Below are 26,388 nucleotides of genomic sequence, written 5' to 3' on the forward strand. Positions count from 1 at the left end.
TACGTCACAGAATCGCATCATGCCTAGCCTGGCTGATAAACCACTGCTGGAATGTACAACTTTTTTGTAGAGTGGCGCTCTGCATGTGTGAAAGATCCATTGCGCACATCGTTTGGTGAGGATCGCTTGCTGAGCCGCCGCTTCCGTCATGATTGGCCTCCGACGTCCCCAGACCTCAATCTGTGTGATTATTGGTTGTGTAATTACAGAAGGCGCAAGCCTACCGCTGTCGTCCGACATCATTAGGGATGCTAAAAGATAACATCCGACGGCGATTTCTCACGATACCTACTGGTCTGATGTACAGTGGTGTTCACGACGTTGTCCCTCGACTATAGGTATTGCTGATGAATGACTACCGACATGTTGAGCGTATGTTATAAACATCATCGTCTTAGCTAAAAATCAATTCTTTTGCTAGTTATTGCTTTTGTATCATATGGAGCGCCATCTTTTCGTCGTCTAGAGCACTTTTTTGGTTTCAGTAAAATCCATGTCATTTCTAGCATGTGTGTCAATTAGGCTTGTTAGGCTGAACTTACAATATTAACGAGCATTGCCTGGTGAAAGAAGTTGCTGAGTTGAAGGGGGACACAGTAAAAAAACCTAATAAACATTAACAATTATTTTTATTATTGGTATTACGGCGATCAACAGAAGTCTGTTACCTTTAATTTTTTGGTAAAAATTGTTGGACGTTGGAAACTTCAAATTACAATGAATGCATAATTCTGCTTTTACCATATTGACAATTAATTTGTTTCTAGCGTCAGATCATAGATGATTCATGTGACTGGGGGCTCTTTATACACTGGCATTGCGGCGTATAACCGCCATTATCCTTTTGATAATTTTTTTTGTATTACGCCTTTCTTCTCCGTTTAGAAACGTTTTCCACGAAAACGAGTTTGTGGGCGTACGAGATTAACTTTATAAAAACGTAAATTTCACAATGGAGATGGAGAAGAACGGACAACTCCCATTCGTAGGTGTTCTTGTCCAGAAGAACGCAGGTAACACTTTCGGTCACTGTATTTACCGAAAACAAACTCACACCGATCTCTACCTACAAGCCATTAGCTGTCACCATCGGGCGCAGAATAACGGTGTAATCAAAATTCTGGTTCCCCAGGTACAAGCTCTTTCGGATCCAGACAACTTGACGAAGATCGAACACCTGCAGTTTATGTTCTACAGAAATGGATATTCTTTAGGGATATTCAGAGGGCATTGCGCTCTGCTTCTCCGCCGGAAAGGTCAGTAGAAGTACAAGAAGAAGCAAAGAAGGTTGTTATTTTACCAAATTTGGCAATATTCTTCTCAGGTATAATGTCAAGAGCGTTTTTTGCCACAGACCAAGACTAAGGCTCTGTTAGGGAGTGTAAAGGTTGATCTGGACATACAGAAAACAAGCGTTTACTACATACCCTGCCAGTGCAGCATGTTATTTATCAGCCAGACCACCAGAACCGTTGACATTGGGTGTAATGAGCACCAGCGGAACACTTTTTGCAACTAAATCATTCTATGAATTGCGATGACGTCAAAATTCTGACACTGGCATCCAGACACTGGGATAGCATTATTAAGGAATCCATCGAAATAAAGGCCACACCGAACCTTATAAACAGTGGCACGGGGTATCGGCTTGTCGCCGCCTGGAATCCCGCACTCGACCTGCTAAAGTTACAACGAAGGCAACATCCAAACTCAGGGGGAATAACATCGGAAATGATGACAGAGCAAAAAACCCTCCTCAACCAACACAGGGCGCACTGACTGTGGTATTTCTGCTAACAAGTCAAGTACCTGAGGACTGTCATTTCGGGAACGAACTGCAGTTTGAACGTCAGCGGCCAGAAAATATTGCGCAGCCGCCCCTAGCAGGCGCAGAACTCGGACAGAGCACCGCTGCCGCAAAGACAGCAGCGTGTCGTTCAGGAATCGAAGGAAAGTGAGCCAAAAGCACTGAAAGCCGCGCGGGATTAGCCGAGTGGCTAGTCCCGGCGGAGGTTCGAGTCCTGTCTCGGGCATCGGTGTGTGTGTTTGTCCTTAGGATAATTTAGGTTAAGTAGTGTGTACGCTTAGGGACTGATGACCTTAGCAGTTAAGTCCGATTAGATTTCACACACATTTGAAAATTTTTGAAAAGCACTGAAAACTCTCCTCCGTGAAGTCAAACCAGTGCAGAGAGAATTTCAAGTAACACAGACGAGGTCAAAACACTGGTTTCTTCAGTGGGGCAACTAATACGGGGACTCCCGCACAAAATTGTGGCTGCTATGAAGGTGACCCTAGAGGCGATAACCGTAGGAAAAACCCGGAATTTATGTGGCTAACACAGCGATACGCGGTTTAACCGCTCGTGTGTGTAACGCCAGTGACATTGAAACTCAGGATGGCGAATATCGCCAGTTTCTGCGAGACGAGGCCATAGACGTCTGTCAACAGACACATTCCCCAAACCTGGCGTGAACGTACGCGCAGCAAATTTTTATGCCTACCGTAACGATCGCGGAACGGCAGGAGGCGGCACGGCCGTTTACGTCAAGCGAACGTTGCGACATCAGTAAAATAGCTTCTCAGTTCGAACAACTGGAAACAAGCGGTGTGGTAGTCAGCCCGTCCATAGGTCATGTCACCTTTATATCAGTCTACAGACAACCGCGGAGATCACTATTACAAGGTGACATTGAAAAGCTGTTAACAGTACGTAGCAGAGTATTTATCGGCGCTGACTTTGATGCGAAACATTAGGAATCGAAACTTCCTGGCATATTAAAACTGTGTTCCGGACCGAGACTCCAACTCGGACCTTTGCCTTTTGCGGGTAAGTGCTCTACCAACTGAGCTACCCAAGCACGACTCACGCCCGGCCTCACAGCTTTACTTCTGCCAGTACCTCGTCTCCTACCTTCCAAACTTAACAGAAGCTCTCCTGCGAACCTTGCAGAACTAGCACTCCTGAAACAAAGGATATTGCGGAGACATGGCTTAGCCACAGCCTGGGGGATGTATCCAGAATGAGATTTTCACTCTGCGGCGGAGTGTGCGCTGATAGGAAACTTCCTGGCAGATTAAAACTGTTGCCGGACCGAGACTCGAACTCGGGCTCAGTTGGTAGAGCACTTTCCCGCGAAAGGCAAAGGTCCCGAGTTCGAGTCTCGACCCGGCACACAATTTTAATCTGCCAGGAAGTTTCATATTAGCGCACATTCCGCTGCAGAGTGAAAATCTCATTCTGGATTACGAATCGAATTCGCGAGTCACAAGTACTAATGGACGCAGTCTGCTATGTGCCGCCGAACGACAGAGTGCGTTAGTAAATGGGCCCTGTGACCCGACGCACTGCCCCAGACGTGGCTGCCCGTGTCTTCGACATCGCGATCCTAAAGGGCGTAGGCCTCCAGACTTCGGATATGTCAGGACTGCGCTACCGTCCGACCATCTACCAGTAGTACTTGATCTCGACTTAACGTAACACAACAGAAAACGCCGCCGCCAGCTAAGAGCTGTTGACTGGAAAAACTTTAAAGTGTATCTAGCCGATACTGACTGCAATGTGTAAGATAGATGAAGTCGAGGTGGACGAGGATCTTGCAGTATTTGACCAACTTACACTGCAAGCTGTTGACGCGGCCACTACGCAACAAGTTTCTAACTATGGAACCTCCCTATCGCACCCCCCCCCCCCCCCCTCAGATTTAGTTACAAGTTAGCACAGTGGATAGGCCTTGAAAAACTGAACACAGATCAAGCGAGAAAACAGGAAGAAGTTGTGTCATCAGTCTACTAACTGGTTTGATGCCGCCCGCCACGAATTCCTTTCCTGTGCTAACCTCTTCATCTCAGAGTAGCACTTGTAACCTACGTCCTCAATTATTTGCTTGACGTATTCCAATCTCTGCCTTCCTCTACAGTTTTTGCCCTCTACAGCTCCCTCTAGTACCATGGAAGTCATTCCCTCATGTCTTAGCAGATGTCCAGTCATCCTGTCCCTTCTCCTTATCAGTGTTTTCCACATATTCCTTTCCTCTCCGATTCTGCGTAGAACCTCCTCATTCCTTACCTTATCAGTCCACAGTCCACCTAATTTTCAACATTCGTCTATAGCACCACATCTCAAATGCTTCGACTCTCTTCTGTTCCGGTATTCAAGCAGTCCATGTTTCACTACCATACAATGCTGTACTCCAGACGTACATCCTCAGAAATTTCTTCCTCAAATTAAGGCCGGTATTTGATATTAGTAGACTTCTCTCGGCCAGAAATGCCTTTTTTGCCATAGCGAGTCTGCTTTTGATGTCCTCCTTGCTCCGTCCGTCATTGGTTATTTTACTGCCGAGGTAGCAGAATTCCTTAACTTCATTGACTTCGTGACCATCAATCCTGATGTTAAGTTTCTCGCTGTTTCATTTCTACTACTTCTCATTACCTTCGTCTTTCTCCGATTTACTCTCAAACCATACTGTGTACTTATTAGACTGTTCATTCCGTTCAGCAGATCATTTAATTCTTCTTCACTTTCACTCAGGATAGCAATGTCATCAGCGAATCGTATCATTGATATCCTTTCACCTTGTATTTTAATTCCACTCCTGAACCTTTCTTTTATTTCCATCATTGCTTCCTCGATGCACAGATTGAAGAGTAGGGGCGAAAGGCTACAGCCTTGTCCTACTCCCTTCTTAATACGAACACTTCGTTCTTGATCGTCCACTCTTATTATTCCCTCTTGGTTGTTGTACATATTGTATATGACCCGTCTCTCCCTATAGCTTACCCCTACTTTTTTCAGAATCTTGAACAGCTTGCACCATTTTATATTGTCGAACGCTTTTTCCAGGTCGACAAATGCTATGAACGTGTCTTGATTTTTCTTTAGCCTTGCTTCCATTATTAGCCGTAACGTCAGAATTGCCTCTCTCGTGCCTTTACTTTTCCTAAAGCCAAACTGATCGTCACCTAGCGCATTCTAAATTTTCTTTTCAATTCTTCTATATATTATTCTTGTAAGCAGCTTCGATGCATGAGCTGTTAAGCTGATTGTGCGATAATTCTCCACTTGTCAGCTCTTGCCGTCTTCGGAATTGGGTGGATGATGCTTTTCCGAAAGTCAGATGGTATGTCGCCAGACTCATACATTCTACACACCAACGTGAATAGTCGTTTTGTTGCCACTTCCCCTAATGATTTTAGAAATTCTGATGGAATGTTATCTGTCCCTTGTGCCTTATTTGATCGTAAGACCTCCAAAGCTCTTTTAAATTCAGATTCTATCTCTTCTAAATATACAAAGTAAGTAGTCCGTGCGGAAGATAGGCAACATCAAGGATAGTGTGAGCTAAGGAGCGCCGTGGTCCCGTGGTTAGCGTGAGCAGCTGCGGAACGAGAGGTCCTTGATTCAAGTTTTCCTTCGAGAGAAAAGTTTAGTTTTTTATTATCTGACAGAGCACAGGGAAAACTGCGCGACTGTGAAACTGTTGCATTCATTTGTTGCAGTTTATGTGACAAACTCTTATGCTTTCATCACTTTTTTGGGAGTGATTATCACATCTATAAGAAAACCTAAATCGGGCAAGGTAGAAGAATCTTTTTACCCATTTGCCAAGTGTACAAGTTAGGTGGGTCGACAACATATTCTTGTCATGTGACACACATGCCTTCACCAGTGTTGTATAGAATATATCAGACGTGTTCTCTTGTGGAGGAATCGGTTGACCTATGACCTTGCGATAAAATGTTTTCGGTTCTCATTGGAGAGGCACGTCCTTCTTCCGCATGGACTACTCAGTTTGTATATTTTGCTTATTTTTTTCATCGTTCCACACAACTTCTTCCTGTTTTCTCGCTTGATCTGTGTTCAGTTTTTCAAGGCCTATCCACTGTGCCAACTTATTACTAAATCTGAGGGGTGTGCGATGGGGAGGTTCCCTTGTAAGTAGCTTCCTCCCGACATACGGGAGGCCATTATGGAAACCACGAAATCCCACGAAGAAAGGCGTATTAACCGCCTTCGCCGTGAAATCAAGGTTGCCGTAGATAACCACAGGAATCGAGACTGGGAGGGGAGGGTCGCGCCCTTCAGAACCGCTGATTATAGTGCCTGGCGCATAATAAAACAGTTTTCACGTAAAAAACTGTGCATTTTGTCACTGCAAGTCGGGTTTGAGATCATCTGTGAGCCGAATGCCAAAGAAAACGCCTTGGCAGATGCGTTCGTGGTGGATTTCACGCCCATTGGCGACATAGTGGACGAAAACCACATTCAACGTGAGGAGGAACGGCTTCCCGCCTTTCTCGCAAATAGATATGGTAGCCATCCCAAAACCAGGTAAGGACTCCAGATTTGCGAACGATTATCGGCCTATAAGCCTTCAGCCGCCACATTCGAAAGTGTTCGAAGGTTTGTATTCCAAACGGTTGCGAAGACATGTTGCGACGGGGGGCCTCTTACCAGACGAGCAGTCAGGTTTCCGGAGGGTGCACTCCACACAACAAGAATTACTTAGGTTAGTTGAGCAGGGCATAGGGGCACTAGACCGTCGTGAGTGCCTTGGCGCATTGGTATTAGACATACCGAAGGCCTTCGACAGCGTGTCTGTTCAAGCTTCTTGACGAGGGAGTACCGGTGTCACACGTGTTCAAATGGTTCAAATGGCTCTGAGCACGATGGGACTTAACTTCTATGGTCATCAGTCCCCTAGAACTTAGAACTACTTAAACCTAACTAACCTAAGGACATCACACCCAGCCATCACGAGGCAGAGAAAATCCCTGACCCCGCCGGGAATCAAACCCGGGAACCTGGGCGTGGGAAGCGAGAACGCTACCGCACGACCACGAGATGCGGGCGTCACACGTGTCCCTGCTCAAATCGTACCTCCATGACGGAGCCGATGGAGGAGTCTCGACAGCGCGACGAAAACAGCGCGGGAGTCACCAGTACACACCACCGATACTCCGAAAAACCCTGAGAGATAATCTGGCGTTATAAGGTGTTTGCGGGCAGTTTGGGAGCACACATCGTAAGACGTTGCCTACATCAAACTTGTGACACGCTTTGAGCTTGTCCCACCAAGTGGCGGCTCAAAATGAGCGCGGCGAAGATCCAGGCTTTAATCATAATGAAAAAAAAAAATGGAACCAGCGGATTTACTACCTATTCGCATCACGAGAGAGCCATCCCTTGGTCGCGAACCTGGAAGGATCTAGGCGTGACTCGCCATAGACGTCTAACGTGGCGACTGCGGTCCGAGAGGTCAGGTGGAAAAGCACTCGGGCATATGAAAACGCTCTACCCCCTAATAAACCCAAATTCGACTCTACCTCCACATTGTTGAGTAACATTCTACCTGCCCCTTTTAGGCCCCGCTCTAGAACACGCTGCTGTGGTGTGAGGGAAATGCAGCCAATAAACATTTTGGCTCGCTACAGCGGGTAGAAAAAAAAAAAAACTTTACGCCTTGCTCTGAGTCTCTGAAGGCTAGAGCCGAGCACCAGAGGAGTGGATGAGATGACAACAAGAGAAGACAAACAAATAAACGCTAGGTCTACATTTCCCAACCCCGGATTATACCGGGTGATCAAAAAGTCAGTATAAATTTGAAAACGCAATAAATCACGGAATAATGTAGATAGAGAGGTAAAAACTGACACACATGCTTGGAATGACATGGGGTTTTATTAGAACAAAAAAAAAGGTCACAAAATGTCCGACAAATAGGGCTGGACAGCAAAACTACTACCGTGATGGGTGAGGGGTACGCCGATATGTTACAGAATCGCATCATCCCCAGCCTGGCTGATAAACACCTGCTGGAACGTACGATGTTTATGCAGGATGGCGTTCCACCCCATGTTTCTAGGCGCTTCGTTTGGTGTTGATCGTGTGCTCAGCCGTTACTTTCTTCATGCTTGGCCTCCCAGGTCCCCAGACCTCAGTCCGTGCAATTATTGGCTTTGGGGTTACCTGAAGTCGCAAGTGTATCGTGATCGACCGACATCTCCAGGGATGCAGAAAGACAACATCCGAAGCCTATGCCTCACCATAACTCCAGTCATGCTTTACAGTGCTGTTCACAATATTATTCCTCGACTACAGCTATTGTTGAGGAATGATGGTGGACATATTGAGCATTTCCTGTAAAGAACATAATCTTTGCTTTGCCTTACTTTGTTATGCTAATTATTGCTATTCTGATCAGATTAAGCGCCATCTGTCGGACATTTTTTGAACATTTGTATTTTTTTGGTTCTAATAAAACCTCATGTCATTCCAAGCATGTGTGTCAATTTGTACCTCTCTATCTACATTATTCCGTGATTTATTCAGTTTTCAAATTTATACTGACTTTTTGATCACCCGGTATATAAGCTAGTCATTATGAATGCTCAAAGAACAAGTAACAAAGTCCAGAGACATTTAGAAGGCATAAGTGAGAACAGCATAGTTCACAGGAAAGCCTAAATGACTGTACTTATGAAGATTAAACGCCAAACACAACTTGGAAATGGAACAGAACGTTAGATAACAATATTATTGACAACAGCCAAATAATACATACACAGCAGTCACAACAGCTACAGATAGAAAATAGTACGGTTGTTGCTACCACCTGGCGCTACGTGGACCGATGACAGAGGACCTAGCCCCACGTAGTTATAAATATTGGACCCATTCCACTCTGGATTCAACCTCAGTCAGAGCCTGACGAAGATTGCGAGCTACGCTGTCGAAGTACCTCGCACGTACGACGAGCATTACCGGCAGAAAACTCGATTTTCCAAGATGACAACACCTCTCTGGGAAGGTCTGAAGACCTTTATAATTACTGCACAGTTTTATTTAGTATACGATCATACCGTGTAAACTATCTTTATCAATGTCTTCTTCGATACTCACCACCGCCGATGGGTGTACACATTTTTAGCAAGTGAAATGGTAGTGTGGCAGTTTTGGCCAGGAGATCTCATCTGGCGGCGGTCGGCCGCCTGGTGCAAGTCTTTTTTATTAGTCGTCATTTCAGCGACTTGCTTTTCGATCATGATGAAATGATGAGGACAGCCATGTTGTCCTCGAGTTGACAAAATCTCCGATTTTACAGCCCCGCCTTACGATCGCCAATATGTGCCTTCTCGGCCCGACTTCATCGCCTTTAAACAGAGCACTTCCAAACATAAAATAATGTCTTCTGCATCAGATTAAACATACGCCTCTTATTCTCAAATTTTGTCTTTTTGACGTAAAAAAGACTGGAACTGACTAGCGAATTTGTTGTATCAAATTGGGGGAGGACTATATGGACGGGACTGACAAAATGTAATATACAGCTATAATCCCAGCAAAAGAAAGAAAAACGCACTGCATTGAGCGCTGGATTACAAACAAAAACAGTCGAGGATCCTGAGTTACGACGAAAAATAAAAAGGGGGCACATACCGCAGCACACTGCAAATGGTCTTGATGAAACTCTTCATAGTTTAATCATCCGGGTATGACTTTTAGTACTGACCAAGGTGCATCCCACGTGAATCGTGCGTTGCTCTATCATCGTCTTTTAATTCTAACATCTCCTGCCCCTGATGATTCAGCTGCGTGGAGAACCTTGAAATGCACTCCATGAATAACTGGAGAAATAGTGTCTATATTTTCGGTTACGGAAGACATTGCAGGTAGTTCCAGAAGTCCAACGTGCCCTTGGGGCCGTTTTGAAGCAAATAATACACTGCGTGTCTGCGAAGCCACGTCACAGCATTACTTTTAGTACTGGAGTAATACATCTCATTCGGGAATAACAGCATCTTAGATTCAACATGGTTTGGTTTCACTCGAAGAAAGCACACCAACGTTTGCTTCACCATGCGCCTCACTGCCTACGAAGCACCGTGATGGTGTCATCATTGTGTTGGTCTCCAGAGCCCGTGCACAGTGGTGAATCTCGTGTAGCCTCGATCTGTTCATCTGATTGCTATTAACCATAATAAATCACATGACGGCGGTATCCAGCGTAAATGGTTAATCGTCCGCTACACTTCGTTCCAACATGCGTTCGGGTGCTCCCTCTCCGCCGCGTTGTTTGGTCGTCCGCGCTGCTTGACACGATACACCGCCCATGCCTTCACCAGTCGACTCGCTGGTAGAGCGAGTTGAACGTAACTGAGGTCTAGATAAAAGACGCCTATGTAGAAGAGTGACATGGGGACATGTATTGTCACACGCGACGTTAGGCAGGGCGGTGCCAATTCCTCTAATAACAAACCCGTTAAACTGTTCGGACGGCGGTGCCATAGTTTGACTGATGCGCTTACAAACTGAGCGACCGCCCTGTCATAAACATGATTAAGGCTAAGAGGTAATGCTGTCGGTATAGATAGCATCTGGGCGATGTGCATGATGCGTGACGCCAAAAGGTGGATACCCAGTGGCCGTAGTACTCGTAGACAGCAGCAGCCCCTATCTGGACATTTTGTAAAGGTCGTCGCTGGTTGTGAGTAGTGGTGCATCGTACATCGTCAGTGAAATCAATGCCGTGGCATTTCTTGGTTTCCCTGAACTGTAGGGAGAGGGTGGGGGAGGGGGAGGGGGAGTTTGCGAGTGTGGAGCACAGTCAGCAGACAGCCAGGCTCCGATATTCATCGCCGCTTTGGCGACGCTAATACGACGGCCAGAGGCCGTGCCATATGTAGCTGTCCAATCCAGTGCGTTGCCAGTGATGCTGTTTCGGATCGCAATCACCACGTCCGCAGTACAAATACGCTTTACGTCGTAAGGTGTGACCTCGTAACGACATACTCGTTACTCGCTGGCGCAGGCCGCATTATAGTGGGCAGAGGGCCACAGAATAGAGCAATGTAGACAGGGGGCAGCTTTGGCGTGCCGATCGAGATGTCGTGCCAGAGGGGTAGAGGGGGGGGGGGGGGGCTAGGTCGTCCATTGACGAGCAGCTTCGAGTTCGCGCACGGAGATGTCGCATCCTGACAGTGATAAATGGCCGCGGATATCGCATTTGTTGGAGAACCGCTTACCAATAGTAATGGGCTTCGCCTTCAAAGGCTTGACTGAAATCAGTTCACGCCAAAGCGCCGGTCAGACCACATACCCTCGCCAATGCGATCAAATCACGGTATTCACTGATCGCTGTTTGAATGTTGTTGCCATTTCCTAGTGACATTTGGATAGGCGATATCACATGGCTTAAGGCCTAGCGTGTACGTAGCGCTAAGTCTGAAAAAGACAGGGCTTGTACACTGCATGTACACGTGTTCGATACGCACTGATGTGACAAAAGTCGTGGAATAGCGATATGCACTTATACAGATGGCGTTAGTATCGCACCCACAAGGCATAAAAGGGCAATGCATTGGCGAAGCTGTCATTTGTACTCGGGCGACTCATGTGAAAAGCTTTGTATAGTCGTTATGGCCGCAAAATGTAAATTAATAGACTGTGAACGCGGAATGGTAATTGGAGCTAGACGCATGGGATGTTCCATTAAGGAAATCGTTAGATAACTCAATATTCCCAGATCCACAGTGTGCCGAGAATTCCAAATTTCGGGCATTCTCTCTTACCAAGGACAACGCAATGGCCGACGGCGTTTGCGTAGAGTTGTCAGTGCTAACAGAAATCAACACTGCTTGAAATAACCGCAGAAATCAAACTGGGACATTCGGCTGACGTATTCGTTAGGAAAGTGCGGCTAAATTTGGCGTTAATGGGCTATGGCAGCAGACGACCGACTCGAGTGCCTCTGCTAGCAGCATGACATCGCCTGCAGCGACTCTCCTGGGCTCGTGGCCAAATCGGATGGATTCTAGACTTATGGTCAGCTGAATCACGATTTCAGCTGGTAAGAGCTGATGGTGGGGTTCGAGTGCGGCGCAGACGCCACGAAGCAATGGACCCATGTTGCAAACAAGGCACTGTGCAAGCTGGTGGTGGCTCCATAATGCTGTGAGCTGTGTTTACGTGGATCATTGACCGTAAATGTATATGTTCGGATGCTTCGAGACCATTTGCAGCCATTCATACACTTCATATTCCCAGACAACGGTGGAATTTTTATAGATGTTATTGCGCCAGTCATTGGACCACAATACTTCGCCATTGGCTTAAAGAACATTCTGGACAGTTCGAGGGAATAGCTTGGCCACCCGATTGCCCGACATGAATCCCACTGAATAGTTATACGACATTATCGAAAGGTCAGACGGCTATAGAGGCAGCATGGCTCACTTTTTCTGCAGGGGCCTTCCATCGACTTGTTGAGTCCATGCCACGTCGAGTTGCTATGCCACGTCGAGTTGCTGCATTACGCCGGGCAAAAGGAGACCTGACACGATATTAGAAGATATTCCATGAGTTCTGTCACCTAAGTATAATAGGCCACGCCACATGATCACAGACACCTGTACCAGTTCTTACACCAGTGTTTGTTAACAGTTTCCATTGTTATTCTTCTTAAAGTAGCTCTGATCGCTTTTCAGATTTTCTATAATATCGCAATATTTAAAAGCAATGCAAATTTTACTGAAAGTTAACCTTTTCTTAAGAAAAGGTTTAGTTAAAAAAAGAAAAGATATTAGCATTGCTGCTATGGCTAAATGATATTTCGATTTTCTTAGCCGGTTATTAGTAAAAAATAATGAAAACCTGTTATAACCGAGACCAAACAAATATAAATACCATCGGTTATTCAGAACTAAAATACCGGTATCCGCTTCAGCTGGTCAGTTTTCCCATCCCTATTCCATTTCCAGGATAATAAAGCCGTAAAGCGTCTGAGAAACGTCTGCGAAAGCCGTCGGATCAGAGCTGAATAAAGCTGAGAATAGTGGTCGTGGAACACGGTGGCTACGTGTTGTTGTGAGGAGAGGCAGCTACCATCCTGTGTCGACTGAGTGTATAAGCGGTCTTCGGCGTCATTTACGTTCACGAAGTACATGGAACATAGATGGAAGTTCACTTCATATCCTGCGTTCTCGCTCGGGCTACCATCCCCTCTAGGTGGTGTCGACTGTAAGCGATGATCTGGGCCTTAGCACAGTGAGTCGCCGCTTGTTGTTTCGGAGACGGCGCCACAGACAGCCCCACAATACCTTGTATGAGAAATCAGGCGAATGTCTGGGCCAAGATGCGCAGTCTCGGCCAGTTTATGAACGTTCGGGCAGGGCCGGTTTGGCATAGTTCAACGACCTGAGGATATTTACGGAGGCGGTTTTGACACGATTGTCAGGTGTTCTCAATGGCTTGGCGGCAGTTCCGGTAAGACAGGTAAGCGACCTTTAACTTCCACGGAGTGTGGCTTCCCCATGAAGAGGATGGCATTAAGCCAAGTGTTCCGAGAAGGCGGCGGCAGGCTACAGTTTTGTATCCTGTGTCTCAGCAGCGAGAGTGCGTGAAACATAAATCCGGTCAGTGCGACTAGAAGAATGACTCGTAGTGTGTGAACCCAGGTTGATAACAGTGACGATATTCCCAAGTGTCCACCATCTGCAGGTCCCGGATTAGCGTCCCGAGTTCCGGGCACGTATTATGTACGGGAACTGGTCTTTGGGTGCCATGACGCAATTAAAGTCAGGCCCGAATATTAAACGATCGTGGCGGCCTTGGAAAACCGGCGCAACTTCTCCCGCAAGGAACGTCTGTTCGTGCCAGAAGGTGCCTTGATATTGATATGCCTTATACACAGCACTGTGACTGCCATTCCTCGAGCTCTGGGGACAGAGCGAATTTCGTCTACCACTGTTCCTTCCCATCGAAATATAGGGACACCGCTTCCTGTGGGAGAGGCGAATGACACACATGCTTCATAGCCGTACATGCCTGGGAAATCATCGACGTATACTTGCCGGAGAAAGGTTATTGTCGATGGCAGCAGCGTTCAGCATGTCCTGAAGCAAGGATAACTTAGTGCACATCCGTATAGTGTTGATGTTGTTAGTCTTAACACGACAAGTTTGAAGTCTATCCATTTCGCCCGTATTGGCCGTCAGCATCACCATAAGTGGCGTGGGCTCGTCGTGGTGCCTCATCGCAGCTACCGACAGTGGCAAGGAATAACAGTGATGGCCTGTAATCCCTCATGTCGTGTCCGAAACGATGTCTGATGAGACCAAACAAACACTGAAAAATACTGGTTATGCAGAGCTAAAGTACCGGCATCTATTTAGAGCGATTGGTTTTTCCATACCTACTCCATTGCTGTGGTGCAAACGTCCAATCGCCGTAGGATACCATCGTCTCTTGATGGATATCTCAGCTGCGACTCTCGGAGCAGATTCCGCTGACACTAAAGGAGAGTAATCTGCGGCAGGTAGGTCCATACGATCCTGCCTTACAGAGGCACATAATCGGTATGTTCCTCTACAGGGTGTGATGGTAGTGCGACCTCTGTATCGCAATCACCATCGTCAGACTGTCCACAGTCGTTTTCAGACGTTCTCAGCAGGCAGTCATCTGACGGAACATTTCGCCATGTCTTGGTCTTTGCAGGGAACACTGTTTGCGGACGTGTGTTTCAGTATCCGTCCATTCTGCTGTCAGGAAGGTAGGTAGCGATCGGCACCGTCCGTAAATATCCATGTTGTCATCTGTATTTTCCTACAAGATCGGCCGTTGATTGTCTTCTAGGGTGCGCAGTCGCAGGGAATGTGTCCAGTATTTCAGACTCCATCATGTCGCCCTATTGGGAGCGCCTATCGGACGAGTGTGGCCGACGTCGGATGGGTGGCCGTTTGTGCTGCAAAATTGAGGGGGTGTATCAAGATCGTAGGTGGAGTCACGGATTCACATCTCGAGATTTGACCACGTCGTCATAGACATGCGACCTGACGTTTCTTTCTTGGCCACAACTGGAGCTAGTATGTGACGGTCCATCGTACATAATAATCGCCCTACAGTCGCCGATGATGCAATAGAACAGCATGAGTTTCGTCAACTCAGTATTACTCTATCATACCCCATTAAGGACTGGGTATGTTATGAAAGTGGGCCATTTTTGGCCATGTGGATTACACTTTGCCATAAGGTTGGAAAGCCACGGTGATGACGTCAGGTGGGACTTTGAATGGGAGTTCAGAGACTCATAGTATACAGGAGCTGAGTCCGGTGTTATCGATAGACTGCTTCAATAAGGCCATCGGAGTGTTTGAATTTAAGAGTGTTTGCATTAGCACACTGGCTTTTGTTGCACACCTCGTTGCTGACTGACTTGATCTACATGATACTGCTCGTGATAGAGAGGTGGATACCGATTATGTACTGTGGCTCAATTTTAATGTTAGGTACAAAACTTTCAACAGCTTGATATTGGCCTTTATAGTGGTTTGTGTGTATGAGTGTTGCATGTTATGTCTGCTGTAATTGACTCTTAACCAGCAGCAACGGAGTTGTAAACAACAATGAGCACTCGCTATTCTGCGGATGGGACATAAACAGCACATCTGCACAGCCCCGCTGCCGAAGGCAGACTGGCCATTCAACGGCGAAGGCGGACACATATTTAAGATTAGGTACACATATGAAACTATGTACACAATACAGTCGAAGAGATTTTAAATTAGACTCACAACTTGCTTCGCTACCTGACAGACATTTTATATTATTGGGCAATGGTCAAAAATTATTGTTGCTGCATATTGAACTCCTCTCTGAGCCACTGACAGCATTAACAATGGGTAACAAAGGCCATTTTTTCCTGTGATGTTGTAGGTATGTACATCACTGTTCTTCTCAAATTGTGATGGATTATTAATGATGAATTTCACTAGCGAATATGTGTATTGCGACAGCGCTAGGACTTAGGCAAAGGAGGCTGGGGGATTCGAATCCCCTCATTATCTAAATGATATTACACATGATGTAGCTGCAGTGTAGTGTAATTGGAAGGTATTTTTGCTTTCAGGTGTGGTGGTGGTTAGTGTTTAACGTCCCGTCGACAACGAGGTCATTAGAGACGGAGCGCAAGCTCGGGTTAGGGAAGGATTGGGAAGGAAATCGGCCGTGCCCTTTCAAAGGAACCATCCTGGCATTTGCCTGAAACGATTTAGGGAAATCACGGAAAACCTAAATCAGGATGGCCGGAGACGGGATTGAACCGTCGTCCTCCCGAATGCGAGTCCAGTGCGCTAACCACTGCGCCACCTCGCTCGGTTTTGTTTTCAATAATATGACGAAAACGGGGTGTGCACTATCGATAGTCAACAAGCCCATCGATAGTTTTAAACTTTAGAGACATCGATAGTACTATCGGTTGTAGCCCATCCCGAATTCAGCCAAGACCAGCTACTGTACATTCAGTCTCTATTGGTCCATTATGGATAAAGGAATCGGCTGGTTAAGTACTTGTCAATGTCAATGAAATTCACCGAGAGCCGTGTAACTTAACATGTTTCTTTTATTTTATTTTGAAGGCCACCACTTTCAGCATTCACTATGCCGTCTTCAGGCTCCAAATAAACGAAAATGTCATACAGAGCCATAAATGTCTGGATGTAGTGAATTCAGTCGTTGCACTAGTACTTCGATGACTTGATCGCGTCAAATGAAGTACTAGTGTAACGGCTGAATTCACTACATCCAGACATTTATGGCTCTGTCTGACATTTTCGTTTATTTGAGGAGATGCATATGGGGCCTGAAGATGGCATAGTAAAATGCTGCAACTGGTAGCCTTGAAAATAAAACAAAATTACATCTTAAATTACACAGCTCTTGGTGAATTTCATTGACACTGACAACTACTGTACATTGTCGGCCTCACTTGAGCTCACTTCTTGTTTCATTAATCACTTCAGCTCGTACTTACAACTGAATTTAATGTTAAGTGCTGCCGTTTATTGTTTTTGTACTGTGTGCTTTTATTATAGTTTCTAATTATGGATAAGATTTTCACAAGAAAGAAGAGGAAAACCGATTCTGATTCGTTCACTAGCTTTAAGCTGTCAGCACACGGAAGGAGTTAGCTAAGGTTGATTTGGCGCTCTGCGAGTTTTCCGCCGTCACTTCCTGCCATTTCTCGTTGAGGAGCCATTTTGTCACGTGAAACACAAAATTAGTTCTGCGATATTTCGGCAATGTGCCACGTAAAGTAGAACCAATACGAAATGGGAACGCTCTCTAAGTCACAAGCAGAAAGCAAGACTGTGCTCGTTTTCAGTAGAAGCGCATATTGGCCGGCCGCTGTGGCCGAGCGGTTCTAGCCGCTTCAGTCCGGCACCGCGCCGCTGTTACGGTCGCAGGTTCGAATCCTGCCTCGGGCATGGATGTTTGTGATGTCTGTAGTTTAGTTAGGTTTAGTCCCATAGTGCTTAGAGTCATTTGAACCATTTTTGAAGCCCATATTCGGTGGATTGTACGTTATACGTTAAATCATATGAATACATGCTGTTTCTAAACATCAGCACGTGGAATGTCTCGAAAACGAATCTTTATTCGTACGATTTGTTTCAATAAAATGACGGGAAATGTCTCATTGGTGGGTGAAGAATTTTTGTTTTTAGTTATTTTCGTGTTGTAACTCGCTTGTCATGAGAGGAAGTCGTTTTAAGGCAACGACCCATTGAATGAAGTTTCATGAAAATGTGTCATTCTTACTAGGATTTATTTTAATTAAATGCCAATAACACATCAGCAGTTGAAACTTTTAGAACATTGTAATATAAGATACGAGATAAAGGAGGGCGGACCATTGGCATAGCGGATTGGCTGAAGCACCACGATGCGGTCCCGACCTGTAGATCGACAGAGTTAGCGTCCAGCAGTATCCAGAATTTTTTTCCACCTTCATGTTTTCTGAAAGCTTGTGGGAGTTTCCTATCAAATTAACAGAATTAATTTCTCTAATATCTGATGTTATGTAAATATAAGTGTGCCCTCTGCCAAGCATGAGTTTGTTCGTTTTTCGTGAACTTTCTTAAGGTGTTGTCCCTCCTGAGTGGTCCCGTATATTTCATTTTTGTCTTATTACACGTTTCGGGTTGCTGAAGGCTATATTCCTGTATACCACAGACAGAAGAACACGACTAGCGTGTGACCAGGAAACGAATTACACGTTTTACACTGAAGCGCCAAAGGAACTGGTATAGGCATGCTTATTCAAACATAGAGACATGTGAACAGGCAGAATGCGGCGCTGCGGTCGGCAATGCTTATATAAGCCAAGTGTCTGGTGCAGTTGTTAGATCGGTTACTGCTGCTACAATGGCAGGTTATCAAGATATAAGTGAGTATGAACGTGGTGTTATAGTCGGTGCATGAGCGATGGGACAGAACATCTCCGAGATAGCCATAAAGTGTGGATTTTTCCCGTACGGCCGTTGTAAGAATGTACGGTGAATATCAGGAATCCTGTAAAACATCAAATCTACGAGATCGCTGCGACCGGAAAAAGATCCTTCATCAACGGAACCAACGACAACTGAAGAGAATCGTTCAACGTCACATAAATGCAAACCTTCCGCAAAATGCTGCAGAATTTAATGTTGGGCCATCAACAAGTGTCAGCGTGAGAACCTTTCAACGGTACATCATCTGTATGGGCTTTCGGAGCCGAAGGCCCAACTGTGTACCGTTGATGACTGCACGACACAGTGCTTTACGCCTCTCCTGAGCAAGTTCAGCACCGACATTGGACAGTTGATGACTAGAATCATGTTGGCTGGTCGGACAAGCCTCGTTTCAAATTGTGTCGAGCCGATGGACGTGTACGGGTTTGTAGACAACCTCATTTATGCATGGACCCTGCATGTCAGCAGGGGACTGTTAAAGCTGGTGGAGGCTCTGTAATGCTGTGGTACTGTGCAGTTGGAGTGATATGGGATCCCTGACAAGTCTAGACATGACTCTGACAGGTGACACGTATGTAAGGACCCTGTCTGATCACTTGTTTTTGTTATCAGTCTGCTGACTGGTTTGATGCAGCCCGCCATGAATTCCTTTCCTGTGCTAACCTCTTCATCTCAGAATAGCACTTGCAACCTACGTACTCAATTATTTGCTTGACGTATTCCAATCTCTGTCTTCCTCTACAGTTTTTGCCCTCTACAGTTCCCTCTAGTACCATGGAAGTCATTCCCTCATGTCTTAGCAGATGTCCTATCATCCTGTCCCTTCTCCTTATCAGTGTTTTCCACATATTCCTTTCCTCTCCGATTCTGCGTAGAACCTCCTCATTCCTTACCTTATCAGTCCACCTAATTTTCAACATTCGTCTATAGCACCACATCTCAAATGATTCGATTCTCTTCTGTTCCGGTTTTCCCACAGTCCATATTTCACTACCATACAATGCTTTACTCCAGACGTACATCCTCAGAAATTTCTTCCTCAAATTAAGGCCGGTATTTGATATTAGTAGACCTCTCTTGGCCAGAAATACGTTTTTTGCCATAGCGAGTCTGCTTTTGATGTCTTTCTAGCTCCGTCCGTCATTGGTTATTTTACTGCCTAGGTAGCAGAATTCCTTAACTTCATTGACTTCGTGACCATCAATCCTGATGTTAAGTTTCTCGCTGTTTCATTTCTACTACTTCTCATTCCCTTCGTCTTTCTCCGATTTACTCTCAAACCATACTGTGTACTCATTAGACTGTCCATTCCGTTCAGCAGATCATTTAATTCTTCTTCACTTTCACTCAGGATAACAATGTCATCAGCGAATCGTATCATTGATATCCTTTCACCTTGTATTTTAATTCCACTCCTGAACCTTTCTTTTATTTCCATCATTGCTTCCTCGATGTACAGATTGAAGAGTTTGGGGCGAAAGGCTACAGCCTTGTCTTACACCCTTCTTAATACGAACACTTCGTTTTTGATCGTCCACTCTTATTATTCCCTCTTGGTTGTTGTACATATTGTATATGACCCGTCTCTCCTTATAGCTTACCCCTACTTTTTTCAGTATCTCGAACAGCTTGCACCGTTTTATATTGTCGAACGCTTTTTCCAGGTCGACAAATGCTATGAACGTGTCTTGATTTTTCTTTAGTCTTGCTTCCATTATTAGCCGTAACGTCAGAATTGCCTCTCTCGTGCCTTTACTTTTCCTGTAGTCAAACTGATCGTCACCTAGCGCTTTCTCAATTTTCTTTTCCATTCTTCTGTATATTATTCTTGTAAGCAGCTTCGATGCATGAGCTGTTAAGCTGATTGTGCGATAATTCTCGCACTTGTCAACTCTTGCCGTCACATGCAACCATTAATGTCCATTGTGCATTCCGACGGACTTGGGCAATTCCAAGAGTTCAATGCGACACCCCACACAGAATTGCTACAGAGTGGTTCTAGGAATACTCTTCTGAGTTTAAACACTTCCGCTGGCCACCAAACTCCCCAGACTTGAGCATTATTGAGCATATCTGGGATGACTTGCAACGTGCTGTTCAGAAGAGATCTCCAGTCCCTCGCACTCTTTCGTATTTATGGACAGCCCTGCAAGATTCACCGTGCCAGTTCCCTCCAGCACTATTTCAGACATTAGTCGAGTCCATGACACGTCGCATTGCGGCACTTCTGAGTGCTCGTTGGTGCACTACACTGTATTGGGCAGGTGCACCAGTTTCTTTGGCTCTTCGGTGTAATAGAGCTAACGTAGAAATTCTGCGCGGTTCCATTTTCGTGAACAAACTGCATGGTTTGCGAGCCAAATAATGTCGACATCTGCAGCTGGATAGCACGTTAAGGAGATCGTGGCGTGTGCCGACGGTGCTGTGTGTCCTGACGTGGGATATCTGCCTTCTTGCACGTCAACATTAACTGTCTCGCCCCGTGTACCGACAGCATTAAAATAACTTAAAAATATGTACTCACTGCTATAATAGCCTAATTGCGTATCTACAGTTGCTTAATGTTAGTACTGGAGTCGTTATTTGGAAGTGGGCAGAATTTTGGGGTTGCAATAATTCAACATTTCACAAGGCAGCGGAACGGTAAACGACATTACAACTAACATTACATTAAAATCAGTAAGTAAAACTACTCTTGGATTTGCCTGTGTCGCCCAAATACCGCGTTGATCAACAAAAATATCGCGCAAACATCGATGGTTGCGTTTATTTAAAAATAATGTTCAAAATTCTACCATTATGAGCTATAATGGCAAAATATCGTCCGATTTCGTCACCCCGGCAGTTATGAAAACCAGTTCCGATAAAGAACAATGAGAAGGGGTTTGTGTGGAGCGGAAGGGGTATGTGATGATAGCACAGTCTATACTTCGTCTGTTTCTAAAAGAGTTTTCTCAGCGGTCTGCTTGAATTCGTCTGAGCCGACCGCGCCTTGCACCCCCCCTGCCCCTCCCCCTCCCCTTATCGTCTAAAATCTATTTACGCTCCTGTAATGCTATAATAACAGAAGGCAGGAATTCCACGCACAATTAAATCTTAAGAACTACATGAATCCAACGCGCTATCAAATGGCCAGACATGTACAGTTAAAGGAACAATATGCAATATCAGAATTCCTTACGTTGTTGCGACGCATTTTCTTTTATTTTAAAACAAAGTACAACAACCAGTTTTTCCAAATCGTCTTCTGACTTCGGGCAACTGTACGTGTTGAGCCGCTGAGCTAGGAATTCCTGGATTCGGAAAACGTGGATCGAATCCACCAGCCATCAACCTTGAAAATGGCTTTGCCACTTTCAAATTATGGAAATGCCGGTGTTATTCCCTTACAAAAGGCCCATTGTATTCCTTCCCAATTTCTTTCTTTTCCGGCAGATTCCATTTCTCTTAAAGGTGCAGCCTCACTGCTTAAATGAAAAGAACTGTATCGACGTCCAACACAATACCTCTTCTCAGACTCCCAGAGCTAAAAGCCACGTGATAAATCGGTACGCATGCGACTCCATGCGCTACGTAATATGTTGCAAAACGCCACGCATTAAAACAGGTTTCTTCTGTGGCTCTTACATCGGATTCTTTTGGTAATAGAATGGTAGGGTCAAGTGTTTTGGATAGCAGTCAGGTTAGGGACCATTTGTATATCAGCAGAAGGATCGTCTTAATGTCACTATACTACAGCACAAGCTCAAAAAATGAATATTACACACTAATTCCTGCTTAGGAAAATGGAGCGCATCGGTTGACTCTTTTTGTATTTGATGTTGTCTACAGAGGCTTATAGATGCGCCATTAGTTCATGGACGGTTCTTTAGAAAACCCAAAAAAACATGCTTTTTACTATTTTTGCGAACCAAAACCGAGCCGGGGATTCGAAGACGGCTATGCACAACTAACGGCTGAAATTATTTTCCAAGATCGCGCTCTCGAATAACTTTAAAATTTTTCTTAATATCTTTATCCGTTTGCAAGATACAGAGGTGCGAATTTACCCTAATTCTACACTAAAATACTCACGTAAAACCCGGTATGAGGGAAAGTCTAAATAATAAATAACCGCAGCAAATTGCTCATATTGCAACTTTATATTCTCTACGCACTTATCAAGGAATGTCATCTTCTCAAAAATATTTATGCGTTATCGAGGAACACTCCAAAAGCAGATTCCAGTACGGCTACGCGCTGCAGATGGGTGTAATTTTTGCTGTTCATTCCTAAGATCCGAATCTGAAAAAACCCTGAAAATTTTCATGATACCTTTCCCATTCCATAGATACAGAGGTTCCAAGTTACCGTACTTGTAAACATAAAATACACACTTAAAATTTGACGTAAGGCGAAAACGTAAATTATAAAGCGACGTATCACGGCGAAATATGCTGTCAAGTGTCTCCGTTATCATCAGAATGGTTCCGGAAACCCAAGGGTCTTGTACTGAAGCACATAAAATACTTTTGTGCACGTAAACTCCTGTCTGAAGTGTAAAATTAGTTTTCCGTTATTTCAGCTTCACATAAGTAAACTATCAAAATTTTACTGACTCCTACAGTTCTTTTCATATGAGTGACATGTCCTGCTGTAGCAGGGATAAGAAGGAAATCGGCGGAAAAATTCTTCTATCGGAGCATACAAAAGTTGAATATGCTCATATTTAAAAGACTATGACTGAAAAATCGGTGTAACAGCTACCTCATTCTGCTTTACTTAGCACCTTTGAAATTTTTCCCAAAAGTTTGGTATGCGGAAGTATTCGCGCTTTTTATGCTGAGAAACGAGGAGATAGTGGCAGTGGGAGAGAGACGTAAAAGTAATAAATCCTAGACCAGCGGTTCCCAACCTTTCTTAGAACATTACACCTGAATGCAATTACACATATTAGTTAGTAACCCAGCTCTCCCCCTCTCAGCTCCCCCCACCGTCTGTTGCCTCCTCCCCCACTCCGCACCACTCCTCCCCCACTTTATCATCAATTTTAACACCTAACTAAACTTTAGTGTGAAAGGCTTTTCTTGGGACACTTTTATTTTTAAAATGATAGCAGATGAATGATTTTTAGTTTGCGCTAGTGTGTGTGTGTGTGTGTGTGTGTGTGTGTGTGTGTGTGTGTGTGTGTGTTTGTGTTTTACTGAATGACGAAGGAATTCGTGGTCCATCGCACAAGTGCTACTAACAACTCCTTCACAGATAAGAAAGCTAACTATCCACAGTGAGGGTAGACACTTGTTACAAAACATACTTCCCCTGCATTACTCCTCTCCATTGCGACACTTGTTTGATCTGCACACTGCTACCCCACTTAAAATCAAACAAGTTAACCTGTGTACACTGTACATACTGATCGTAAATTACTTCAGTGCTTCACTCTTCACTTCTGAATTGGCAGAAATTGGTAGACATCAGGCCGTTAATGTTTTCTGTCTGACAGCTACAAATAATAATAATAATAACACTATCTACAACACTATTGTAGCCCTTATGTAACTACCGCTGTCATTCTCTCAATTAATTCATTTATCTGTTTCGAAGCCAGTAATGAAGCAATTCCTGAACTACTGCAGGTACTATCTACAGCTTGGACAAAATGTTTTCTTGAGGTACTTAGCACATGTTACATATATGTCTCACTTTAATTACCAGCGATATGCGGGACAAAGCACAACATACACTCCTGGAAATTGAAATAAGAACACCGAGAATTCATTGCCCCAGGAAGGGGAAACTTTATTGACACATTCCTGGGGTCAGATACATCACATGATCACACTGACAGAACCACAGGCACATAGACACAGGCAACAGAGCATGCACAATGTCGGCACTAGTACAGTGTATATCCACCTTTCGCAGCAATGCAGGCTGCTATTCTCCCATGGAGACGATCGTAGAGATGCTCGATGTAGTCCTGTGGAACGGCTTGCCATGCCATTTCCACCTGGCGCCTCAGTTGGACCAGCGTTCGTGCTGGACGTGCAGACCGCGTGAGACGACGCTTCATCCAGTCCCAAACATGATCAATGGGGGACAGATCCGGAGATCTTGCTGGCCAGGGTAGTTGACTTACACCTTCTAGAGCACGTTGGGTGGCACGGGATACATGCGGACGTGCATTGTCCTGTTGGAACAGCAAGTTCCCTTGCCAGTCTAGGAATGGTAGAACGATGGGTTCGATGACGGTTTGGATGTACCGTGCACTATTCAGTGTCGCCTCGACGATCACCAGAGGTGTACGGCCAGTGTAGGAGATCGCTCCCCACACCATGATGCCGGGTGTTGGCCCTGTGTGCCTCGGTCGTATGTAGTCCTGATTGTGGCGCTCACCTGCACAGCGCCAAACACGCATACGACCATCATCGCTCTCATCGCTGAAGACGACACGTCTCCATTCGTCTCTCCATTCACGCCTGTCGCGACACCACTGGAGGCGGGCTGCACGATGTTGGGGCGTGAGCGGAAGACGGCCTAACGGTGTGCGGGACCGTAGCCCAGCTTCATGGAGATGGTTGCGAATGGTCCTCGCCGATACCCCAGGAGCAACAGTGTCCCTAATTTTCTGGGAAGTGGCGGTGCGGTCCCCTACGGCACTGCGTAGGATCCTACGGTCTTGGCGTGCATCCGTGCGTCGCTACGCTCCAGTCCCAAGTCGACGGGCACGTGCACCTTCCGCCGACCACTGGCGACAACATCGATGTACTGTGGAGACTTCACGCCCCACGTGTTGAACAATTCGGCGGTACGTCCACCCGGCCTCCCGCATGCCCACTATACGCCCTCGCTCAAAGTCCGTCAACTGCACATACGGTTCACGTCCACGCTGTCGCGGCATGCTACCAGTGTTAAAGACTGCGATGGAGCTCCGTATGCCACGGCAAACTGGCTGACACTAACGGCGGCGGTGCACAAATGCTGCGCAGCTAGCGCCATTCGACGGCCAACACCGCGGTTCCTGGTGTGTCCGCTGTGCCGTGCGTGTGATCATTGCTTGTGCAGCCCTCTCGCAGTGTCCGGAGCAAGTATGGTGGGTTTGACACACTGGTGTCAATGTGTTCTTTTTTCCATTTCCAGGAGTGTATGTGTTTTGTGGTTGGACTATGTGAGGAATCTGTAATCTCCATCGCATTGCGCTGATAATTGAAAAAATTAATTATTGATAACTTATATAACCACGGACCTTGCCGTTGGTGGGGAGGCTTGCGCGCCTCAGCGATACAGATAGCCGTACCGTAGGTGCAACCACAACGGAGAGGTATCTGTTGAGAGGCCAGACAAACGTGTGGTTCCTGAAGAGGGGCAGCAGCCTTTTCAGTAGTTGCAAGGGCAACAGTCTGGATGATTGACTGACCTGGCCTTGTAACAATAACCAAAACAGCCTTGCTGTGCTGGTACTGCGAATGGCTGAAAGCAAGGGGATACTACGGCCGTTATTTTTCCCGAGGGCATGCAGCTTTACTGTATGGTTAAATGATGATGGCGTCCTCTTGGGTAAAATATTGTGGAGGTAAAATAGTCCCCCATTCGGATCTCCGAGCGGGGACTACTCAAGAGGATGTCGTTATCAGGAGAAAGAAAACTGGCGTTCTGCGGATCGGAGCGTGGAATGTCAGATCCCTTAATCGGGCAGGTAGGTTAGAAAATTTAAAAGGGAAATAGGTAGGTTAAAGTTAGATATAGTGGGAATTAGTGAAGTTCGGTGGCAGGAAGAACAAGACTTCTGGTCAGATGACTACAGGGTTATAAACACAAAATCAAATAGGGGTCATGCAGGAGTAGGTGTAATAATGAATAGGAAAATAGGAGTGCGGGTAAGCTACTACAAACAGCATAGTGAACTCATTATTGTGGCCAAGATAGATACGAAGCCCACACCTCCTACAGTAGTACAAATTTATATGCCAACTAGCTCTGCAGATTACGAAGAAATTGAAGAAATTATGATGAAATAAAAGAAACTATTCAGATAGTGAAGGGTGACGAAAATTTAATAGTCATGGGTTACTGGAATTCGGTAGTACGAAAAGGGAGAGAAGGAAACGTAGTAGGTGA

At 45.5% G+C, this 26,388-nt stretch overlaps 1 protein-coding gene and 1 non-coding gene across 5 annotated transcripts in view; one reads left to right on the forward strand and one right to left on the reverse strand.

Moving 5' to 3' along the window:
* LOC126336711 (lactosylceramide 4-alpha-galactosyltransferase-like) overlaps window positions 1–26,388 on the forward strand; it is a 518,899-nt gene that overhangs the window by 94,106 nt on the left and 398,405 nt on the right. The window lies entirely within an intron of this gene.
* Window positions 16,081–16,153, reverse strand: Trnaa-cgc (transfer RNA alanine (anticodon CGC)). The gene has a single exon. It is a non-coding gene; the product is annotated as a tRNA-Ala (tRNA).

This window comes from Schistocerca gregaria, chromosome 2, assembly GCF_023897955.1.
Source record: "Schistocerca gregaria isolate iqSchGreg1 chromosome 2, iqSchGreg1.2, whole genome shotgun sequence".
NCBI lineage: Eukaryota > Metazoa > Arthropoda > Insecta > Orthoptera > Acrididae > Schistocerca > Schistocerca gregaria.